Below are 364 nucleotides of genomic sequence, written 5' to 3'. Positions count from 1 at the left end.
GAAAACAGAACATCCAAACCACACGAAAAAGGTACTGAAATTTTCACCCCAGTACGTTCAACTACCCCATCATCCATATACACCGTATGAACCAACAGAAAACGCAACCTAGAGCGCATCGAAGTCGAGTATCCAAAGTATCGGGCTGTTCTCATCGAGAGCGGCCGATACGACGAAAGTGGGAAGAAAAGAGCCGGCGGCGTGTTCATCGTTGTCACGATCGTGGTTCCTCGGCCGTGTACACCCCTTTAATCGTTCGTCAAGTGTGTGTGCATTCGGAATGTAATATATCCTGGCCGGCACGTGCCGCTCACGTGTCGCCAAGTGTTTGTTTCGGTTTGCATTGTCGCCACGGATACGTGGC

This window comes from Habropoda laboriosa, unplaced genomic scaffold (assembly GCF_001263275.1).
Source record: "Habropoda laboriosa isolate 0110345459 unplaced genomic scaffold, ASM126327v1 scaffold89, whole genome shotgun sequence".
Taxonomy (NCBI): Eukaryota; Metazoa; Arthropoda; class Insecta; order Hymenoptera; family Apidae; genus Habropoda; species Habropoda laboriosa.
Note: the sequence above shows the minus strand (reverse complement) of the source record.